Raw genomic sequence first — 24,002 nt, 5'->3', positions numbered from 1 at the left:
AAGAACCAGGAAGAAAATAAAAAACATGAATACATATGAATACATACAAACAAACAAACAAAAAAAACAAAAAAACACATGAAAACAGAGGAACTAGGCAAGTGCTCAGATACACAAAACAAACACATTCAAGATCTAGTGATGAGTGACTGTGTAGACCTGGCTTGTATAGACAGAGCTAATGAGGCTAATGAGTAACAGCTGTATGTAATCATGGCTGATAAGTCCACACTCTAAAAAATGCTGAGTTAAAAACAACCCAAGTTGGGTTGAAAATGGACAAACCCAGCAATTGGGTTGTTTTAACCCAGCGGTAGGGTTAAATGTTTGCCCAACCTGCTGGGTAGTTTTATTTAACCCAACTATTGTTTAAAATTACTGTATTGCTTAATTAAAATGAACCCAAAGTATGTTAGAAATGAACATTTATTAATGTTCAATGAATAATTATTAAACAATAAACATTTATTAAATTGCTTATTAAAAAATGTATATTAATAAAGTATTAAACTATTAAATTTATATTAATAAAATATTAAAGCGTATTAATAAACATTCACCTTTTGTCTATTATTGTTGTCTCTAATTGCATCTGGTTTTTAATTTCCCAACTATTTTGGGTTCATTTTAAGCTAGCCATATAGCAATTTTTAAACAATAGTTGGTTTAAATAAAACTACCCAGCAGGTTGGGCAAACATTTAAAACAACCCAATCGCTGGGTTTGTCCATTTTCAACCCAACTTGGGTTGTTTTTAACCCAGCATTTTTTAGCAGGCAAAGGATTATTGGGAATGGAGTCCATGAAGGTTTGACAATAATCCGTTGTGGAGACCAGATTCTCTTCCACCTTTCTCAATTGGGTCTGTTACCATGGAACAACCACGTTATGCCCATTAGCATTAAGATATTACACACCTAACCTAGGAGTGCAGAACAAATTTTAGGACTTTCATGACGATTGCAACGAAAACTCTGATGCCAATTTTAACCAGGGCATTTCAAGGCTCGAGGAGAGAAACCTGGGGTTAGAACTCGGATCTCTGCATACTCGGCTGATAAAGGCAGCATTAATTATGGTGTGCATAACTCAGTGTATAAAAAACTAACAGACAAGAATGCCTCACTTATCAAGGACTTAGTGGCCCATATTCTACACAACTGTGGGAGGCATATAGGTGATTAGCTGAGAATTGACACTGAGAACATAGTCACAGCTAAACGTGTGCAAGAATTAAAGGGAGTGTTTGAGTTCGTGGCCTGCAGTCAAGCGTCTGCACGACTCCTGGCCAGCTGTCAAAAGCCATGTTTTATCTCTTGGAGAAGAACGCTTTCCATCAGCACTTTGGAAACTGCTCGTAAATGTTGAGGATGGAGAGGACGTGCCCTGTGAACTCCAGGAATACTTGATGTTTCTGCTAAATAGCCTCAAAGTTTTTTTTTCTATGCAGTGCTTAAAGTTGAGGGAGACAAGACAACTTTAACAAATCTCAAATTGAAACTTGCACAAAGGGAAAAGGATTGGTTCTTTGGATTGGAGACCAGCATTCTCCTACAATAGTTTCCCACTGCACAGGCTGCTGTTATAGAGCAGGACTTTCTTATGTTCTATCAAAGAGCGCTTGCTTACATAAACAAGTGGTTTGATTTCATTGATGGCAACTACCTAAAGCACATCTCATGCCTGGCTATCAAAAGGAAATTTAGCTTCCAAGACCTCCGTGGAGCAGCTGAAGCATTAAAAATGAGCTTTAAGCTGGACATGAACCAGCTGTTCTTTTGCCACGCATAAAGGAAATCGCAACAACAACAAATCCTGTTGCATCAAAATGGACAGCTCTGCTGAAGCATGTCAGTGCCCCAAACATGACAGCTATGGTATCTTTGGCTTTGAGCATTCCTGCGTGGACAGAGACAAGGAACCAAGCAACTGTGGACCTCATAAAAAGTGAACTCCTAATGAAAGTGAACTACAGCTACACCTGCCAGGAGTTTGTGCTTTGCATCTGCCTGCATTGACTCCATTTTCTTTAAGAGCTGCTGTGCAGCCAAAATTATATACCAGTTATCACTGTAAATCTGCTTTGACACAATCTGCATTGTAAAAAGCGCTATATAAATAAAAGTGACTTGACATAATGAATGAGAAGGCCCTACTCGAAGCTGCCAGATCAGACAAAAAAATATTTATATTTATTTATTATTATAAAGACTGTTAGTGATTTAAAGCATAACTAACAACATCACTGCAAAAAGACAAGGTATAATAATAGTAAGCTATCTCTGTTACGGGTGGCTGGTAGAGAGATGAGGCAGATACGGATTTCCACAATAATAGACACTTTACTTCAAACAATGGCAATGAACAACAGACAGACACCTTAACAAAACAGAGAACGGACAAGGAGTGAAGGGAGTGAGTGCAATATATAGGAGTGCTAACAATAGAGTCCAGGTGCAGGTGATCCGTGATGATGAGGAACTGACGAGGGAAGTGTGTGCAGGTGAGGAAAACAGGAGGATTCTGGGAAATGGAGTCCAGGGAAACAAGGGATCTGTAACAGTACCTCCCCCTCCCGGTAGGCGCGTCCTCGCGCTGTAGATGTAACAACCGGGAGGGGGGCGGGCGCCCTGGAGACCTCAAACCGGAGCAGGGGGAGGAGTAGACTGGAGTGGAGGTCTCCAGGGCAGGTCCAAAAACCATGGCGGGTCAGGAGCCGTGGGCAGCCATGGAGGGTCAGGGGCCGTGGGCAGCCATGGCGGGTCAGGTGCAGCGGGCAGACATGGCGGGTCAGGTGCAGCGGGCAGACATGGCGGGTCAGGTGCAGCGGGCAGACATGGCGGGTCAGGTGCAGCGGGCAGACATGGCGGGTCAGGTGCAGCGGGCAGACATGGCGGGTCAGGTGCAGCGGGCAGACATGGCGGGTCAGGTGCAGCGGGCAGACATGGCGGGTCAGGTGCAGCGGGCAGACATGGCGGGTCAGGTGCAGCGGGCAGACATGGCGGGTCAGGTGCAGCGGGCAGACATGGCGGGTCAGGTGCAGCGGGCCGCCATGACGGGTCAGGAGCTGACGTCCTCACGCCGCCAAGCCCAGTCGGCGCAGAAGGACCGGCGGGAGGTGTCGGAATCCATGGCTCCACCGACCGAAGCGCAGCCGGGGCTCCAGAAGACCGCAGTTGAACACAGACGACAGACAACAAAGTGAACACTAGGGGGAGTGAGGAAGCCAACTGGAAGCGAGGGACGGAGGGACGGAGCGGAGACGGAGGAGTGCAGTCCAGAGGGGAAGGCAGGCTGACGAGGGACCAAGGTGTGAACGGGGGCAGGATGGAGACTTGTGAGGCTGGAGGACTGATGGGCAACGGTGGAGACGAGGGAGGTTGGAGCCAGGGTGTAGGTAATCGCCCAGAGGTCCGAGGTGGAGATCTGGGCGAGGGGGCTTGAGGAGGAGGTGCAGTGCATACATAAATGGATGGAGGAGGGAGAGGGAGGCAGGGAGGGAAAACAGTCTTTGGGCTGGCAGGTACAAAAACACAGTTCATAATAGGGGTAGCTGGCTCGGCGGCGGCTGGAGCTGAGGGCTCGGCGGAGACTGGAGAACTTGGCTCGGCGGAGACTGGAGAACTTGGCTCGGCGGAGACTGGAGAACTTGGCTCGGCGGAGACTGGAGAACTTGGCTCGGCGGAGACTGGAGAACTTGGCTCGGCGGAGACTGGAGAACTTGGCTCGGCGGAGACTGGAGAACTTGGCTCGGCGGAGACTGGAGAACTTGGCTCGGCGGAGACTGGGGTTGAGGGCCATTTCATCCCCTCAAATACAATTAAAATCCCCACAGGCACTGGAGCTGGCTCTGTGGGGACTGGAGCTGGCTCTGGAGATACTGGAGCGGGCTCTGGAGATACTGGAGCGGGCTCTGGAGATGTTGGGGCCGCTTTCTTCCTCCTCCTCCGCTTACTGGGCCCAGTAGAGGAATATGGGTCCAGCCTGGGGCAGGCAGGGAGTTCGCTGGAAAGGTGTGCGGAGGAAGCCGGAGGTTGACTGACTGGCCCGGCCAACCGTGTTTCTGGATGGACCGGACGACAACACTGATCCTGAACCTCTTCTACTAAGAATTTGGAGCCATTCAACCACAAAACTAAATTGATAGTATCGCTTAAGGAGAAACAAAAAACAGGTTCATCAAAACGGATAGTGTCGTCATCCAATCCATCCAAAAACAGGGAGATCAACTGAGCGTCGGGCCAGTTAGTCAAGTAAGCAAGCTCAACGAACTCCTCCACATACCTCTCCAGCGAACATCCTACCTGCAGGAGCCCGATAAGGCGTTCGCTGGCTGTTAGGGTGAGAGGCGATGGAGGAGCTGGATCCAGGGAGCTGGGGAAAGTCTCCATTTTTTTTTTTCTGTGGAAATCCAGTTTGTAAAGGTCCGTTCTTCTGTTACGGGTGGCTGGTAGAGAGATGAGGCAGATACGGATTTCCACGATAATAGACACTTTACTTCAAACAATGGCAATGAACAACAGACAGACACCTTAACAAAACAGAGAACGGACAAGGAGTGAAGGGAGTGAGTGCAATATATAGGAGTGCTAACAATAGAGTCCAGGTGCAGGTGATCCGTGATGATGAGGAACTGACGAGGGAAGTGTGTGCAGGTGAGGAAAACAGGAGGATTCTGGGAAATGGAGTCCAGGGAAACAAGGGATCTGTAACAATCTCTACCTCATGTCCTGCATTGTCCTGCAAATTCAGGTCTGCTGACCTGCAATAGACAGGTGGTCACCCTATAGTCAACACATCAAAATAAGTGAACTTCTTTAAAAAGATTATTAAAACATTATTTAAAATGTACTTTAAATTTTAAAATTTTCACAATGGTTAAGGGGTAAAGTTGTTATGGATAGGCTATTGTTTGAAAAAAAAAAAAAAAAGTTTATGCAATCTTCTTGAGTAACTGTACCCATTGTTTCAGAGGGATTCAGTGCAGTGGTGTCCACTGGAGGGCACTGGAGTTTGTTCTCCTCATTAAATCTATTGCAGTGAATGCAGTATTAGCATTGCAATTGCTGAATGGCCTCAGTAAAGCCACATTTAATTGTACTGAGTTTGAGTGTTTGTTTGATCTTTTGGTTTGACGTTTTTATAGTTAGGCTATAACTATATTAATATTATCCCACAGTTTAAGAGACTGGGGACCAAGCAGCGCACACTCAACTTTGCCAAATCTGTGGTCAACCAGGCAGATGCTGTGAGTTTTTGAATTACTCTAATGTTAAGTAACCTATTATTAATCAGTTTTCAGTGAATAGCTTGTGTTAATGGTCAAATTAACATCCCATAGAGCTGGATTTCAGAAACCCCTAATGGTTTGTGGGCCCGTAAAGATGAGAAATGCCAATTCCAATTTAAGTTAACAATATATAGAGAGAGATATTATATGGAAAGTTGTTGTTAATTTTCCCCTCTTGCTCTTTCTCTCTGTCTAATGGAAGATTTTTAAAGATCACCTGTACACACGTGTAGTCCTGGTCGCCATAGAGATCTGGACGGATAAGGACCACATTCCCATTAGTGCGATTCCATTCGATATGCTGCGAAACTTTTCCAAATACCGACAGCAGCACATCAGGCAGCATGCAGATGCAGTGCATCTGTTTTCGTGAGTTCATATTTGTGCATGACTGCTTACATACACACTCAAATGTGCAGAAATGAAGTATGCGTAATGGAGCTTCTGTGTGTATCTGCAGTAACGTGGCATTTCACTATCCTCGGGGCTGTGCGGCGTATTTTGGAGGGATGTGTTCTGTGAGTCATGGGGTTGGAGTCATTGAGGTGAGTGAATCACATGTAGATTGACTGACTCACAGCAAATATCCAGAAGGAGCTGAACTCATTAAAGTCTGTATCGAAATGAAGTTTTCTTTATAGTAGTAAATGTTACAGCAGATTTTACACACTGATCTAAGTCTTTGTTTGCAATACTTTTAGTGTGAACTAGGGTACAGAAATCAAATAAAATTTCTACAAAAACTACAGTAACGTTTAAAAGTTTAGTGTTGGTAATATTTATAATGTTTTTGAAAGAAGTCTCTTCTGCCCACCAAGGCTTTATTTATGTGATACAGTAAATACTGTGAAAAATGGCAATATTGTGAAATATTATTACAATTTAAAGAATCTGTTTTCTATGTGAATGTATTGTAAAATATAATTTATTCCTGTGATCACAGCTGAATTTTCAGCATCATTACTTCAGTGTTACATGATACTTCAGAAATCATTCTAATATGCTGATTTGCTGCTCAATAAACATTTATGATTATTACCAGTGTTGAAAATGCCTCAGGTTACAACTGTAACCATGGTTCCCTGAAAAGGGAACGAGGCACTGCGTTGGAAATAGCGATGCTATGGGAACGCTTCTTTGTGATTGTGTCTTGAAGCGTGTGTGTAAACAGTCAGCCCGCAGAGTGTGACATCATGACTAGGAAGCTCTATAAAAAGTGCTGGAATAAGCTGGAAGTATGGCAAATCAATGCAGCATCTTGTTCCCTTTTCAGAGAACCATGGTTACAGTCGTAAACTGAGATGTTCCCTTTCAAGGAAACTGGTGCTGTGTTGTAAATAGCGACAATATGGGAATGATAATACACACCTTGCTGTACTGACATGTGCCTATCTAGTGTAAATCATGACAATCACAACTAGGACAAGAGCACCTGGTACCAGTGTTCCCTCTAAGCTGCGCACGTGCGCGGCCGCATAGAAAAAATAATTGCTGCGCAGAGAACAGACATGAAAATCATGTGTGGGGAAATCCATTTGATTGTAGTAGCTTAAATGAGAAATAATTGCAGTGCTCTGGACAACCGCTATAGAGTTATTGTCGCTATAGAGTTAGAACCGATGAATGCGGTTTACAGGTTTCATAGAAAGAGAACGATTGAGCGCGTGTGAGCTGGCTGGCCCTGAGCCAAATCAGTCGTGGTAAGAATACTGTAATGTTTGTGGACTAAATACCTCAAATACCTAAATAAAATCTGGGAAATTCATAAGCAATAAACATAATTTTGATGGTTTAACACTGTCTGTTGCTAATAATTGACTGTACAAAACACATTATGGTTGTTCCAAACCATCATTGTAACTGCTCATATTATATTATTATAAAGAATTGAACTGTCTTACAGGAGGACAGAAATTATTTTTTAATAGAATGTCTTGGTAAAGACTGGTACAGTTAATACAGCAATGTGAAAAAATCTCAAGTAACCTAAAATGTGCTTAATTTAGTGACTGAACTGCTTGTTTTTTTAAACATGATGTTTTATAAACGTAGTTCAGGAGGAACAAGTCAAATAAGATACCCAATCATTACATCATCTTAATCATTACATCTCAACCAGCTGTCAACAATCTGTAATCAACGTATCTACCCAATTGGCATGAGTTCAGGCCTGTATATAATCACAGTCAAACTCACCCAAGGATCCTCGACAGTTTCCAGAAGGGGCCCCCTCAGCTGAAGCTACCCTTCTAGTCGCCGCAAGTAACGAACTCCTGTTGGAAGCCATTCCTTCTCAATGTTCTGGCTGGTGGGGTTTTACCCATCCGATCGCTGCGAGTATTGAACTCTCGTCTGATGCTGCAGACGCCCCCAGCCAAAACATCTAAACATCTTATCTTAGTTTTCTGGTTGAAGAGGTTTATATTCATTGGTTCGCTGTGAGTATTGAACTCCCATCAGATAGAACCCTCCCGATCAGGCAGACAGCTTTCTCCTTGCAAACATCAGCCTTATTTCTATATTTTTGGGTGGTTACAGTTCCCGGCTGCTGTCCGTAGCCAACACTCTGTGTTCAGGCCGATTACCGAGCTCGGAGCCCTCTCCCCGGACAGCACGCCAAATACGTTTACCAATTAATTTACCTGACTTATTTGTAAGTGTAGGTGTAAGTGTGTTACATTGAGGGTCAAATAAAATAGAAACGGCACATTAAAGTTAAATGTTACAGTTGCATGATAAAACCATTTTTTTGTGTGTGTTTACGTTCATTGTACAGGTTTGATATAAAGTATGTTTTTGCTCAGGTGGCCAAAATGTGCGCTCAACAGAGAAAAGTTTTGCTCAGCGAGAAAAAAAAAAAAAATAGAGGGAACATTGCCTGGGACCCCAGAGTGGAGTCCAAGTGTAGCTCATAGAACCTCATATAATTGCAGAGAGGACTAGTTTGCCATCATCACATACATCTTGTAGGTACACCCCTGACAATAAGGCTTTAAAAGCCACCGTACTCCTAGTTGAATGGCCTCTGACAGCCATAGGTGGAGGCTGTCCAGATACCTCATAAGCAATAGAGATAGCCTCAACTATCCAAAGGGGGGAGGACAAAAGGCCTGCAAAACTATAGATCGCCCCATGATAGTGTGGACCTTAGGAACATACCCTGGTCTAGGGTGTGGAAAGGCTTTCACCTTACCAGGTGCAAACTCTAAGCATGAAGGGGCAACCGACAGGGCTTGAAGGTCTCCTATTCTCTTTAGGGACGTAATGGCAGAAGAAACTTTGTTTTAAATATTAAAAAATTCCTGAGACCTCCTCAATGAGTTTAAACAAGAACAACGGCCAAATCCCAGGCCAGTACCCTTGTGCAGTTTGCAGGCCTCAGCCTCAAAGCACCACAGAGGAAATGTAACACTAACAGGTTTCTCCCTAAAGATTCCCCACTCAAATATGCATGGTATCCATGCATTTGCCTGGCCGAATTCCCTCTAAATCAACTCTACCACCTCGGGTGGAGTCTCCATTCTCCGGGCCTCAGCCCCTGCCTCAACAGGATGTCTGCTCCCTGATTTTGATACCCAGGGTTATACACTGCTCTGAGAGAAAGCAGCTTTCCCTGAGCCCAAGGGAGGATCTGGTATGCCAGTTTGTAAAGTGGGTGCAACCGCAGACCCACCTGATGACCTGGAGACCACCAATGTGTTGTCGGTCCGGACAAGCATATGATGGCCCCTCAGGTCTGAGAGGAAGTGTTTCAAAGCTAGAAAAACAGCCATCATCTCCAGGCAGTTTATGAGACAATGATCCCTCCAAGATCTCGCAAGATTGCTCCCCAGCCTGTGAGGGAAGCGTAAGCATTACACGATGACGAGGAGCTCCCAGCATGGGGCCCTGGGACAAGAACCAAGGTTTCTTCCACATCACCAAGGTATAAAGTCACTTGCATGTATTCATGCAAAATGGGTTGCCCCTCAGGGAAAATCCCTTGGTCTTGAGCCACCACTCCAAAGATTTCATGTACAACAGGCCAAAAGTTATCGCACTGGACACAGCTGCCAGCAAACCTAACAATCCCTGGAACTTTTTGACAATAAGTGACTGGCCTAGCTTTATTTTATTTCCTCTGAGCTGGAGGAAGTACACTCTTCTTGGAGTTCAGCTTTAACCTTAATTATTTCATGTGGACGAGGATGACATCTTGATGCTGAACTGCCAAATGCTCTGTATGAGCCAGAATCAACCAACCGCCTATGTAGTTTAATGCGTGAATGCTCTGGAGTCACAGAGCTGCATCCACACATTTCGTGAAAGTGCAGGGTGATAAGGCTAGGCCGAAAGAAGAACCCGATACTTAGATAGCTATCATGTGCAGGCATGCACTAGCCTGCCCTGCCCATTATAAGCTTTACCCACCAAGGCCGAAGTTGTTATACATGGCCTGGTTTACAATGTTGGGGCCTTGAGGGATGATGCTGTATGAGGAGACAGATAGCTCGCATACAGCTGCTCCACCCTGAGCATCATCCCATACTCATGTTCTAGAATAGTTTGTAACTTGGAGGCTGAACACAGGATGACACGACACCTCTGTATGGGAAAAATGCAGGCCCCTGCGTGGAGGTTGTATTTATGTGGGCAAAAAAACTTTCGTCCAGCTTGCTTCTTGGATGAACGTCCTGCCTCTCAGCCAGCCAGTCGATTTTTAATTTGGACATAGCACAAGTCACAACCTCCACCAGCCCCTTATAATCAAGAGAGTGAGGTGGCAAGTCCTCACTCCGTGCTTTGATTCTTAGCAAATCCACCTCCTTTGAGCTGAATAACTGAAGCGATGGGCCCTCACTCGGGGCAAAAGAAACCACAAGGCATGCTTCCGATCCCTGAAAAAGAGCGCTGGATCTAGTGGGTGAGAAAAGGACAGAGAAAAGGCAGAGCCCATTTCCAACCCCTCCTTTCCCTTGGCAGAAGCCTGGACCACAGGGAACGTGAGCCTGGGCACTTTTTTCAAAGAGCGTCCGACATGAGCAAAGCGTCCTCAGCTGCAGACACTCACAGTGAGCACTAAAAAGCTGACTGAGCTTAAGAGCTGACTGTGCATGCTCTGCTTCCAAACAAACCATGAACAAATCATGTGTATCACCGCCCATAATGTAGCAGGGGCAGGGAGGTACACTTGTTTGCTCACCATTATTATATATGATTGCGACAATACAACATCAATTAAGACACACAATTTGAAACACAGAAACTGACATTGTTTGGTCTGGGCAGTATTTATAGATCTTCCTGGTCATGACTGTTTACACACGTCCTTCAAGATGCAATCACACAGAAGCTTTGCCACTATTTCTGACACAGCATGAGTTTCCTTGAAAAGGAATTTGTGCTGCTTCATATTTATGTGGAAACCGTGATGCATTTTTTTCATGATTCTTTGATGAATAGAAAGTTCAAAAGAACAGCATTTATTTGAACTAGAAATCTTTTGTCACAAAAGATTTCTAACACTTTTGTCACTTTTGTCCAATTTAATGCTTTCTTGTTGAATAAAAGTATTGATTTAATTACCCCCCCCCCCCATTCCACCTTTTACACAATTTTGATTTAATTATCACATCATCTATATCTTAAAGTCACACATTGACAGTTCTAATTTTTCTGGAATATCACAGTATTTATTATAAATTATTTATCGGTCTACTTGTTTTTTATTCATGTGCCCTTATAATCTTTAATACATAAAAACATAAACTTTTTCTCCTCCTTGCAATGACATCTCTTTTCTTCTCTGATGGTGTGTGCATCAGCATGAGGGCAGGACAACAATCACATCACAATAGTGAAGAAAAACAACAACAACAACAACAACTACAACTACAAAAAAAAATCACATGTAGTGTATGCTACTCATAGCTACTCTACTCCTGTATGTACAATCTTAAAAATAAAGGTTCTTTATGACATTTATGGTTCAGTTAAGTACCATTAACATCCATGGAACTTTTCCACTGCACAAAAGTTTCTTCAGATTTTTTAAATTTTCTTCATACTAAGAAAAGTTTCTTTTAAGATCTGTTCTTTGGGGAAGTAAAATTGTTCTCCCCTTTTGAAACCTTTATTTTTAATTTAGTTAAACCACACATTATGGGGACAAAATACCCTCACATATATGGCAATATCCCAAATCCTTGTCCTTGTGGGGACATTTTTGGTCCCCATGTGAAAGTTTTCTGTGATGGGTAGGTTTAGGGGTAGGGTTTGTGTTAGGGGAGAGAATATACAGTTTGTACAGTATAAAATTCATTTTATGGATCATTATATAGAGATTAACTCTCTCTCTCTCTCTCTCTCTCTCTCTCTCTCTCTCTCTCTCTCTCTCTCTCTCTCTGTGTGTGTGTGTGTGTGTGTGTGTGTGTAATGTATGTGCAGTATGGCTCTTTGTGGACACTGGCGCTTGTGCTGTCCCAGAGTTTGGCTCAGAATCTTGGCATTCAGTGGGATACAACATCAATAAAAAGTACACACTCTTTCTCAGAATCTTGCTGACTTTACTTTGATACTGACATTTAAAATATTGAGCATTAACTGACTGTTTGTGTATATGTGTGTGTTCTGTTTATCAGATGATTGTGGGTGCATGAACGCGTGGCAGGGCTGTATCATGGAGGACAATGGGTGAGTTACTCCACACAAAAATATTTTGTGATATATGACAAGTCTCCAAGGTCCAGATTGGGGGGAGGAATCATAGGTTGTGATAGGTAGTGATCATTTAGACAGCTCATGTTTAGTTCTGACATCACTTTAATAGAAAACTCAGGAATGACCTCCGTGGTCACATCTAGAGAAGCAGAAGACTTGGGAATAACCTCCACTTCAAAAAGCGTATGAGAGCAGTGTGCTGCCCAAACACACATTATGGCCACTGCGGTAACAGGGAGAGCAATCAGTAGGAGAGGGTTCTTTGTGTGGATCTCTGGGATGATAGCTGGCATTGGGTTAAGCTCTGGGACAAGATCGGGCATTGGGCTGATCTCTGGGATGAGAGCGGGCACTGGAATTTGGTCAGGGGCTGGCCACTAGAGGACTAGTGCCATCTCTGTACTGTGCTCAGTGGCTGGAACCAACACTAGACTGAGCTCTGAGCTCTGTTCAGGGGTAAATCAGACACTGGGCTGTGGTCAGGGGCTGGCCCGGTAGAGGACCGTTTCTTCTTCCTCTGCCTCCTTCTTTGGGCAGAGCTGGAGCTGGCTCAGCACTGATCTCTGGGGCTGGAATGGGCTTGTTACTTTCCCTCATAGGAACAGACTGGTGAATTTCTCTCAGTGGAACAGACTCATGGCTGAATCCTGTAGTGGACTGAAGACTGGCAGACGGTGATACACAGAAGACTGAATAAAACTAAGAACGGGATAGTTTGATGCACAGGTAAGTAATCCACAGGTAAGAGGTCAGGTTGAGGTTCAGTGTAGAACAATTGTGAACTATTGTTTGACTGCTTAAATGGAGTGGAGCTGATGAGAGAGAATGATGGCTGGTGTGGATGATTGTGAAGTGTATGCAGGTGTGAGCCAGGAGGAATTATGGGAAATGTACTTCGGAAGTGACTGGTGATGGTAAAGTTACTGGACTGGTGACTGAGGATTGTGACAATAATATACATTGCTGCATCACCACTTTTCTCACAATCTCATTCAGTCACTATAAGCCCCTCCTTTCTGAGAGCCTGCTCTGCTCTGATTGGTCAGATGGCCCAGCCTGTTGTGATTGGTCTACTCTGCTATGATTGGTCAGATGACCCAGTCTGTTGTGATTGGTCTACTCTGCTATGATTGGTCAGATGGCCCAGCCTGTTGTGATTGGTCTACTCTGCTATGATTGGTCAGATGACCCAGTCTGTCGTGATTGGTTTACTCTGCTCTGGTCAACCGCTTATGGTGCGTGTCGGAAACCAAGCATCTGAATTTCAGCTTTCCATCAGCACATGATACACAGTGATACAAACAGTAACAATGGCATCAGTTTTACAGTATCAATCTCAAGTGCATCAAAGTGGATTTGCATTGCAGAAAACAGCATCTTCTCATCATGTACAACACAATATATTGGTACAACAAGTTGCTTTCCAGCTACAACTACAGTGTTTGAAGGTCAAAGTAGACATTGTTCTCAGACAGCCAATGAACACCATAGGCTGGCTTTATGCAAATATGTTACAAATATGCAAAGGTATGTTACGGAAGTGAGACTGGAATTACTGCCGACTCGTTTCAGCAGTTCAGAATCAATTCTTTCATTTAAAAGGCCATAACTGTATTTGTTGTGCATTTTGACTTTACACATTTAACTCTTTCACATTCACACAGCAATATCACTCACTGCATGAAAAGTAATATTTGAAAAAGCATAATAGGGGCACTTTAAGACATATGCAAATTAATATCAGCTCAACTGTTACCACACACATGCACACAATCTATGAAAACACACACTTATTATTATTGTATTTATACTATATGGAATTATTTCCTTTTTATTTAATAAATGTTTTCAAATAACATGCATCTCAATGGGTCTGTCAGAGGAGTAAACTGTTGCAATATGTGTCATTTGCATGACAGAACAGAAATTTGTCCTCCATTTGTCTTTCTACTCAGGGTTCAGACCCCGCGGATTTTCTCTAAGTGCAGTATCGCTGGTTATAAAGAGTTCCTGTTAAAGGGAGGGGGATCCTGCCTCTTTAACAAACCCACCAAGGTCAGATATCATAAACATCATCAGAATTTATCCAAAACTGATAAGAAACAGCCTGAGAAAGTATAAGGAGGAGACAGGCGGTCCTAGCTTTCATTTAAATTGCCCTGGTCATCTGTGACATGCTGCCTTTGGAGCTTTATTAAATGCTTTGTTTATAATGAGATATTATTGTATAACAGTAAATGAATATCGGTTCTGCATATCGGTTATCGGGCACATAAACACACAAACTATTGGTATCGGTCCTAAAAAAATCAATATCGGTCAATCACTATATGACTGTAACCCTTGTTCCCTGAGAAGGGAACGGGTCACTGCATCTCTTTGCCTCACCTCTGTATGCCTGAGAGCAACTTGCTTCGGCCTATCAGATACTGACACTATTGTGTGCCGGCGTCCCTTTGTAGCTTCCGTGTACGCTGTCCCAAGCCACATCACTAGTTACATCATGACGCAGCACCGATCAAGATTGAACTAGTTTCACACATGCTTCAGACACTTCAGACACACAAATACATATTTTAATACATGACACAAATACATAAATATATTTGTAATTACACATTTGTAATTAAGTTGCAATTTAATACATTCAGAATATATTAACTTCAAATGTAATATCAAATAACACTATAACACTAATAATTGTTAAAATTATAATTTAGTATGTTAGTCAACACAACAAAAAGCATGACAAAAGTTTATTAAAACATTTAAAATGTACTTCAAAGTAAAACGTAATTTGACATTATTACAAAGTGCACTTTTGAGTGTACTTAAGTGTTTAAAGACGTAGTAATGAAAGTGTACTGTCTTTAGGATAAATGACCTTTACTTTGGTGGTCCACTTTAGATATTCTACTAGCTAGAAGTAGCTTTGCAACTACGTCCAAACAAACAAACCCTAACCAAACAATCTACTAACAGTGTACTAATACTCTAATTGTTAGTTGACTTGTAGTTGCAAAGTTACTTATAGGGTCTAACGTGGACCATCAAAATAAAGTGTATCCCAGTTTTTTAACTTTGAAGATTTGAAGTACATCACAAGTGTACATTCAATACAATTAAAGGGAAACAAAAATTATGAAAATCCTGCCATTATTTACTCATCCTCATGTTGTTTGCATGCATGTCCTGCAGCTGTTCGAAGAGACAGAGTGTGGAAATGGATTTGTAGAAGTGGGAGAGGAGTGTGACTGTGGACCAAGAGAAGTGAGTTTACGTCAGCAGTGTTTCTCAACCCTGGTCTTAGAGGACCCCCAACACTACACATTGAAAATCTCCTCTTTCTGACACACCAATTTCATGTCCTAGAGTTGCTTCTAATAACCTGATGAGTTGAATCAGGTGTGTTAAATAAGGGAGACATAGAAAATGTGCAGAGTGGTGCATGGGTCCCCAGGACCAGGACTGAAAACCGCTGCTCTAGGCAGTACTCAAATGACTTCTGTATTTTACACATGAATATTATATAAGCTCACTACAGTGTCACGGCAGTATTCAGCTGTGTATATGTGTGTCTTCTGTGTGTGTGTGTCATAGCAGTGCATTAAAGAGTGCTGTAAAAAGTGTTCTCTGTCTAATGGTGCACACTGCAGTGACGGACCCTGCTGCAATAACACATGTCTGGTGAGAGTCAGTCATACAATAGTCATTTTTCATCTATTATGTATATTTTAATTATGTTTGTACTGGTTGATTTTACTATGTAAAGTTCTTTAAGATGCTTCTTTTAAAGGTGCTATATAAAATAAAGTTTATTATTATTATTATAGAAACACTCATACATATTCATATCTGTCCATTTCATTTACTTATATGCTTAGCTGGGTGGTTAAAACATGTTAAAGGTGAAGTATGTCATTTTTTCAATGTTAAAATGCAAAAATATCCTATTCTAGCTTGATATGCAGAGACAACTTGTAAGTGAAGATTTAGTAAATTGCTTACCCAAAAAGTGCAAGCATTGTGGCATTAGTGATGTTAAAAGTGTTTGCTATGTGCTTTGTGAAAAAGAAGTACACTTTAGTATACTTTCACAGTGGGTCAGTCATAAACAAGAATGGAGGATCTAAATGCAGCAATATTATTTATTCATTAAAAAAACAAAAAAAAAACAAGACAACAACAAAATTAAACTAACATGTGATACATACTTTTAAAAACAGTACTTATTATAGAAATAATATACTTTAAAATTATATACTGAATGATGTTTTCTAATACTTAACTTATTTATTTTTTTATGTACATTTATATTAACCCTCCGGTATTGTTCATTCGGGGGTCACACTTGTGTTGTTTGCAGTTAAAAGTGACCGAACACCTGAAATGTTTTTTTTTTCCTAAGTAAAATCAATGTAATATATTTTTGTTCAGATTTGTTCATTTTTGAGAGAATTTCATTGTACTAAATAATACTTATGCAACAATTATGATCATCTTTACCATTAAAAATGAATACATTTAACATATTCATTTTAAGTGATATCGAATAACACATTACAGTTAAAATTGTAACACATCAAAGCACATCAAAGTAAGTGTACTTCTTTAAAACATGACAAAAGATTCTTAAACACAATGATAAAAAAAAATGTACTAGTGTACTAGTATGTACTAGTTCTTCACAAGGGGTCTGAGAGCTCTCTCTCTTTCTCTCTCTGTCTCAGTTCTACCCGCGAGGTTACACGTGCCGCTATGCAGTAAATGATTGTGATATTTCAGAGACGTGCTCAGGAGACTCAGGGCAGGTCAGTGACATATCAGTATACACATACAGTATAATGGTCTGATTATTCATGTTTTTATTGAACTTTTCTTTGTGTGTCTGTGTGTGTCTGTCCAGTGCCCTCCCAATCTACACAAGCAGGACGGTTACTTCTGCTCTCTCAACCAGGTACACACACCACAAACTGTTACTCTACTCAGACATGGTTATTAGGGGTTGGCCAGTAAGTTTTATGGTCAATGACAGTATCTAGAAAGCAGGGTGAGCAACGACCAATCTGGACAGACTACATTTGTCATGATCTTAAAGAGCTTCTGATGTAAAAGCTTATGTTTTAATGCAAGAAATTAGTTTTGTAGACAAATATACTGAATTATGCATAGATTTACATTTCTTTACAAAACTTATGTCCATGTGACCAAGTTTTTTATTATTATTATTATTATTATTATTGCATGATACACATATTTCCACTTTTGTAATTTCATAGCTTTTATTGCTTATTTTATTACAATTCTGTTGGTAATATTATAGGTAGAAATTTATAATATGGATAAGTTAATGAATGAAATGTAAATAAATAAATGTAATGTTAGTAAAAAAAACAATTAAAAACAAATAAAATGGTAGTGAATTGCATTAATTAAATTGATAGTTAGGCTAAATAAAATGTTTTAACAAAATATTTACAAATATTTAAAATTGTGCATTAGTCATTGGCAAGAGTTGGCATATTTGAGCAGAGCAGGCACTAATCATCAGTATTCAGCTGATTAATCTGCCTGATCGATGTATGTTGGTCTTTTACTATTGATTAGTGAGATGAACTGTGATGTTTTTGCAGGGTCGCTGCTACGCTGGAGAATGCAAGACGAGAGACAGTCAGTGTAAATATGTGTGGGGTCCAAGTGAGTGACCATTTCCTGTCATCATAAACAGACAATCAGAAGACTTAAACCCAGCACTCTGCTCCCCTACGAATGGAGAATACAAAGACTTTACATATACAAAGACTGTTATTACTTATGAACGCAAGAAAGCGCAACAAACAATATGGCAGAATAAATCCTGCCTTCTAAATAAAAGAGCCAATCGCTGACTGGTTCAGTCATCGCATCACTGCAGGTGCCATTATAAATTCCAGGTTGCTATAGAAACAGTCAGTATTCTGAGGCGCTTGCTTAAAACTGCATGTGTATTGGCTTGTCTAACCTGAAAAATAAGCTTTTTAAAGGGTTAGTTCACCCAAAAATGAAAATTCTGTCATTTATTACTCATCCTCATGCCGTTCCACACCCGTAAGACCTTCGTTCATCTTCAGAACACAAATTAAGATATTTTTGATGAAATCCTATGGCTCCGTGAGGCCTCCATAGCCAGCAATGACATTTCCTCTCTCAAGATTCATTAATGTACTAAAAACATATTTAAATCAGTTCATGTGAGTACAGTGCTTCAATATTAATATTATAAAGCCACGAGAATATTTTTGGTGCGCCAAAGAAACAAAATAACGACTTATATAGTGATGGCCGATTTCAAAACACTGCTTCAGGAAGATTCGGAGCACAAATGAATCAGTGTGGGTCGAATCAGCTGTTTGGAGCACCAAAGTCACGTGATTTCAGCCGTTTGGCAGTATTATATATAACTATAAGCTACGATATAGCTTTATGATTAAATTTCAAAAGGCTATGATTGAATAAAAATGAACGCTGCACATTACAAAGTCAGGCGCTGCATTGCTTTGTGTACAGACGTTACCGGGAAAACCGCTATATTCCCAAAAGCTCCACCTGCTGGCAGAGAATGCATTTGCATTTTCAATAAGCCCTTCTGCTGTTTTTGTATAGACCACTGAGAAACTACCTATATTTTTACGTAGCAAACACACAGTTGTAAATGTGAACCAGTGGATCGACAAGAAGCTAATGCTAATTCATTTTAAAAATCAAAATAATTAAGAAACTAAGATATATTTATGTTATTAAATTAATATAATATGTGAAACTTTTGACTCATCCCTTTTAAAAATGGTTTAAATGCTGAAATGTGAAGTTTATCATTTTATAAAATAAAATATTTTTGTTTTGTGAACCTGTATAAGAACTGTAATTCATGGTTTTTATGGTTATATTAGATTATGGTAGTTTAGATGGTGTATTCCTAGAGTTTTTGAGGGTTCACCTATAAACATATACATTGTACAATGACAACTTAGTATTAAGATAGAACACTTGTTGGTCAGTCCCATTTTTTTGTATTTTGTTATCTTTAACAAAATACTCCCAGATGAACTTAGTGGCCAAATTTATAATTTGTCTGGTAGTCTACCTGTTACATCAACTAATAGGGTTAGCCTACAAGATTAGCAGTCCGCTGGATTACATGGGTGTCATACAGCATTGTGGCAGCAGCAGAGGTCGCCCGGGATGGAGTAAAATTCCCGGCCTGAATCATCTCAGTCTGCCACTGTCCTCACCAAAGCACAAAACAAAAGGTGTCAAAAACCTGGGACACGGAGGCACACATTTCCTGAGATGCTTGCTTGAGCTTTCCATTCCATTTCCATGCAATTATAAACAAAACTGAAGACAAAAAAAGATGATGATGTGTATTACAGCTGTCCTCTTATACTCACGGCTGCTCCACTATTGACGTCACTGATTGTCGTTGGCCAATGAAAATAGTGTGTTTGTCACACGTGCTTCAGACACCGGTCATGCTGATAGCGCCAATCCAAGACGCAGTATTAAAGTTTCACTTCGAAAGGGAACTACTTGCTCTATAAACCAGTGCTTTTATGAATGTGACAATAAAATAATATAATAAATACTACTTCGCAATATCACACTGGGCTGTTGTACAGCTAAAATAACTGTAAGCGGATGACACCGGAAGCCTTGACACAATCAAGTTACAAATGGCCATGCTGGTCTTATGTTAAAAATAAGTTGAATAGAGTAGATCTACATACAGACAACTTCTGTTAGTCAAAGTTAATATATCCTGAATTTTATTTTATTCCCCTCTCTTGTTTCTCTCCTTTCACTCTTTTTCTTTCTGTTTTCATACAGATGCTGCGAGTTCTGAGAAGTTCTGTTATGAAAAGCTGAACACAGAGGGCTCAGAGAAGGGCAACTGTGGTCAAGATGGAGAGAAATGGATCCAGTGCAGTAAGCAGTGAGTTCTAAACCATGCAAAACTTGCCACTGCAATATAGAGCATTCTGGGTGGATGCTTACTGACCAGAGACTGAAGATCCCACCTCTCTCTGTGATGTTCTGGTCTAGATATGGCTTGGGTGCCAACTGTGAGCATGCTGATATCAGGAGCACCTAGCAATTAGTTAACCTAAAATGTTTTACAGAGATATAAGCAGATTTATTTCTCTGTTACAAACTAGGACTGTCTCTGAAGAATAAAATCATTACAATTGATCTACAGCTTTAGACAGTTTTTAGAAAGCAGAGTGAAATGGTATTATTATCAAATGTATGTGTTGAAATGATTGTGGTAAATACATTTACTTCATATTTAAGGTTGACATTTCTACTTTGGAACATGTTTTTTTTTATTTTTATTTTTTTTAACGTACATTACCCCCAAAAGGTTACTTACACAACTTTTGAACAGTAATGTACTATAATCATTTTAGTATTAATAGTAATTTTAGTAATTTAGTTGTCTGTCCACTGCAGTGCATATATGTATTTCAAATATATTAGTTAATAAACTACACAATTCCTAAAATCATAATGTAAGAAATAGAGACAAGAACCACCCATACCCCTTTTCCACCAGCATGAACCGGGTGCTAGTTCAGAGCTAGTGCTAGTGCCAGTTCAGAGTTGGTTCAACTGATGAGCCTTCTAAGAACCGGTTTGCCTTTCCACAGGCTAGAGAGCAGCACAGAGCCAGGTCTTACGTCACTGAATATGCCTCATATTTCACAGCAAAGCTAGGGCCACAGCACCAAACACAAACACACTTGTTCGAGATGCATCGGCTTCGGCGCATGACATTAAAGTCGTGATTGACCGTTGATTGACAGCTTCTCTGAGGACTGTCGGAGCTTCGAGAGGAGATTGAAGATATATAACTAAATATTAATTTTCGATTTCTGTGTTATTTCACACCGACAAATTGAACTGTTCAGCAGTAAACTGTACAAACTGACCTACAGGATCTGACGGATATCTGAGCTTTCCTCGTTAATGTTAATTGTAGGTGTAATAAGCTAATTAATAAATGTTATTAGTTAAGATAACACACCTAATGTTAACCATGACGGGAAAAAGCAGGTGATCGTTATCTGGCAGTTACTAATTATTTTTATTGTGTATAATTTATATAGCCTATTTAAAATACATCAATGATGACGCAGTCGTCTGGGTGGAAGTTTGATACCGTGACTCCGTGGCTGCGTCTGAAAACCTAGGTAGCTGTCTTGCTGCCTTCGCTGTCTTATAAGAGAATGACTTGTACGGCAGCATTTGTGCATGAAGGTACCTCACGAAATTGATTTCGGACAGACTTCTGAGGCAGCGTAACAGTTTAATGATCTACAGCAATATAGCACGAGCTTTGGTGAGAACTAAACAAATATTTAATTATTACAGTAGTAATTTCTCGATAGAAATTATATCAAAGTTTAAATATGTTGATCAAAATCATACATTTATACACAAACTGAGCAGCAAACGTAACTTTCAGACACCATCTTTATTTTTCTAGCTCAACTGTCACAGAATGGAAAGCACAGGATTGTGGGTTATCAAAGGCAGCTAAAGATACATGCTTCCTTCAGAAATCAATTAGATGAAGGTATCTCATGAGACAGGAAGTGAAGTTAACATTGGATTTGGACGTGCCTTACTACCTAGCTTTTTCCAGTTTTCAGACGCAGCCCGTGAAAGGATTGGTTTGTACGAGAAACCGAACAGACCGAGCATGATCAGACCTCACTAACCAAGTGCTGAACGCAGTTGGACATAGTGGTATATTAGAGGTAAAAAATTATATACTTTTCAGTTTCTCGCACAAACCGATCGTTTTGTGTCTTAGGACATCAATGTGTCATCACGAGCCACAGGGTTTAATTTGGATTTGTCTGTACATATTTTTTGACTCTTATAAATTGTTACCATTGACACGCATTATACGACTGACAGACGGCAGCGGTTGGAGTCAGAAATCATCATTTGTGTTCGACTGAAGAAACAAAGTCACCTACATCTTAGATGCCCTGGGGATAAGCAGATAAACATCACATTTTCATTTTTGGGTGAACTATCCCTTTAAGACATGTTAAACATGTCAAGCTTAGAAAAAAAACACTGAACCACCCCTTTAGAAACCTAATAAGTATTTCCTGCCTTTTTGTTTCTCTGCACACTCTAAAATACTTTTAACACTTCCCTCTACCCGTCCTAAACTCTGTAACTGGGTCATAATTTCTTGTCTTTCTTGAATAAACCTCCCACAAGATATTAAAACATGCTCAACCGTCTCATACTCCTGACATTGTAGTGGTTGTTACTTCTAGCCCAGCAATGTTTTAGTGCTACTTACGAACCACTTTTCCTGGTTCGGAGCTGGTATTTTGTGTGGCAAAAGACAAAGAACTGATTTGAAACTAGGCTCTGGCTCCGAAGCAGCACTTAAACTGACTTGGTGGAAAAGGAGTATCAGTCAGTAAAAATTTGGGCACAGTGTAATATGAATAAACTTCTAATATGAAGGAATTTTCCAAATTAATATTTTGAAATACACATTGCATTAAAGAAAATGTCTATAAACTTAAAGGACAATGTTCTGGTAATGCCAAAAACATTACCAGTACCATTTCATTTTTCTCAGACCCTCTAGCACCCTCTTGTGGCCCCCAGACACCTGTTTGAAACACATCATAATTCTTAAAACAACCTGCTCCTATTTTTCATACACATATTTACATACTTTAAATCAAGACACAACATAATCATTCAGCTTCAGTTCTGTGAGTTTATTATGGCATTGAATATTAATGTGCTTTGTAAACTTTTATAAACTTTGTAAACTTGCATGTTGTTACGGGTGCTGGTTGCAATAGACGAGTCGTATACGGACATCCACAATTAATGGGTATTTAATGAAAGCAGGAGCATCACACACAACCAAACACTACAATCTAACATTTAGAACAGACAAGGAGTGAAGGGAGTGAGTCCATATATAGGGAGTGCAAACGAGGAAGTCCAGGTGATGGTGATGGGTGATGATGAGGAGCTGACGAGGGAAGTGAGTGCAGGTGTAGAAACAGGAGGATCATGGGAAATGGAGTCTTGGAGACGAGGGAACTGTAACAGTACCTCCCCCTCCCGGTAGGCGCGACCTCGCGCCATAGATGTAACACCGGGGAGGGGGGGTGGGCGCCCTGGAGACCTCATGCTGGTGCAGGGAGAGGCATGGGTAGGAGTGTAGGTCTTCAGGGCGGGTCCATGAGCCATGGCGGGTCAGGTGCAGTGGGAAGCCACGGCGGGTCAGGTGCAATGGGCAGCCACGGCGGGTCAGGAGCAGTGGGCAGCCACGGCGGGTCAGGAGACGTGGGCAGCCACGGCGGGTCAGGAGACGTGGGCAGCCACGGCAGTGTTCGGAGCCCACCCCCATGTGTATTCCCCACATGTCCCCCACCCACGGGTACTTGCCCCCCCCCCCAAAAAAAAATACTTGGGGAGGTTTAGGATAGCAACAAGGAGTCCCAGAGACATCATGGAAATGTGGGTGGAGGAGCATGGAGCGGGCTTGGCGGCTGAGACTGGAGCGGAGGGCTCGGCGGCTGAGACGGGAGCGGCTGGCTCGGCGGCTGAGACTGGAGCGGCTGGCTCGGAGGGGGCTGGAAAAGGGGTCCAGTCCATCCCCTCAAATTCGATCCCCTCAAAATCAGAATCCCCACAGGCACTGGGGTCGTCTCTGCGGAGACTGGCGAAGTTTGCTCGGCGGTGGCGGCTGGAGCTGAGGGCTCGGCGGCGGCGGCTGGAGCTGAGGGCTCGGCGGCGGCGGCTGGAGCTGAGGGCTCGGCGGCGGCGGCTGGAGCTGGAGCTGAGGGCTCGGCGGCGGCGGCTGGAGCTGGAGCGGATTGCTCGGCGGCGGCGGCTGGAGCGGATTGCTCGGCGGCTGGAGCTGAGGGCTCGGCGGCGGCGGCTGGAGCGGATTGCTTGGCGGCGGCTGGAGCTGATTGCT

General features: G+C 41.7%; 1 pseudogene; it reads left to right on the top strand.

Annotated features, from left to right (window-relative positions):
- The window catches only part of LOC137035482 (disintegrin and metalloproteinase domain-containing protein 23-like), a 71,260-nt pseudogene that overhangs the window by 34,202 nt on the left and 13,056 nt on the right, over positions 1 to 24,002 (top strand).

This window comes from Chanodichthys erythropterus, chromosome 14 (genome assembly GCF_024489055.1).
Source record: "Chanodichthys erythropterus isolate Z2021 chromosome 14, ASM2448905v1, whole genome shotgun sequence".
Taxonomy (NCBI): Eukaryota; Metazoa; Chordata; class Actinopteri; order Cypriniformes; family Xenocyprididae; genus Chanodichthys; species Chanodichthys erythropterus.
The sequence above is the reverse complement of the archived record's forward strand: the minus strand, read 5'-3'. Positions and strand labels throughout refer to the sequence as shown.